We start from the raw sequence: 1,110 nt of genomic DNA on the forward strand, positions 1-1,110 counted from the left end.
CTCCCGAAATGCCTTGCGCTGTTTACGCTCCGTGCTTCGCACGGAACGTCGCAGCGCTGAGGAGGGCGGGAGAAGCAGGACGTCCGGGGCGTGGCCTCTGGTCGTCAGGAGGCGTGGCCTCGGCACGTCGTCCCGCCCCGCGCTGCCTGACGGTCCAGGGAACCTCCCCCTTCCAGGGCCGGAAGGCACGTGATTTGTCGACTTTGCTGCTGTGCTTCCTACACCCAGGGGTGCAGAGCTCCCTCCTGAAACGTTTGGTAGTCCTAGGATGATTAACGTGAGACAGAATCTAAGGCTGTTACGTAATGTGCTTTTCATTTATTCATTTAGTAGTGTCTACTGTTCCTCCTTTAATCTTGCTCTAGGCACAGGGGTTAAGACTATCTTTAGGATAAACTCTACCCTGAAGGAATACTGACCTTATCTTCAAGGCGGCAAGGCTTGAGTAAAGAACTTGAAAGTTTTGATGAATGGGGTGGTGGTGGCGCACGCCTTTAATCCCAGCACTGGGAGGGAGGCAGAAGCTGGCGAGCTGGCGGCTCTCTTTACATTTGATGATAATCTGGTCTACAGAGTTAGTTCTAGGACAGCTAGGGCTGTTACACAGAGAGACCCTGTTTTTGAAAAATCGAGAGAGAGAGAGAGAGAGAGAGAGAGAGAGAGAGAGAGAGAATAAAATTGTGATAAACTTTGTGAAAGAAACAAGGTTATATAGTAATGAGACACATTTTTAAAGAGAAAGGCTAGCGCAGAGGCCTTCCTGGTGAAGTTAGATAAGGAGGCTCTAAAATAGGCGCAGTTGTCTTCCAAGCAGCACATATGAAGGCTTTAAGAGAATCCAAGGAACAGAGATGAAAGAGAAGTATTGAGACAATTTCTGAGGAACAAGTCACAGCTTAGAAGTATCGGTAGCCCAGCTTGGCAGCAGTGGCACACGCCTTTAAAGTCCAGCACTCCAAGCCTGGAGGTGATGGTGGTACACCCAGCACTCAGAGTGGCAGAGTCAGGTGGATCTCTGAGTTCGAGGCCAGCCTGGTCTACAAGAGCTAGTTCCAGGATAATAGGCTCCAAAGCTACAGAGAAACCCTATCGAAAAACCAAAAAAAAAAA

Source organism: Microtus ochrogaster, linkage group LG1 (genome assembly GCF_000317375.1).
Source record: "Microtus ochrogaster isolate Prairie Vole_2 linkage group LG1, MicOch1.0, whole genome shotgun sequence".
In the NCBI taxonomy this organism is placed as follows: Eukaryota; Metazoa; Chordata; class Mammalia; order Rodentia; family Cricetidae; genus Microtus; species Microtus ochrogaster.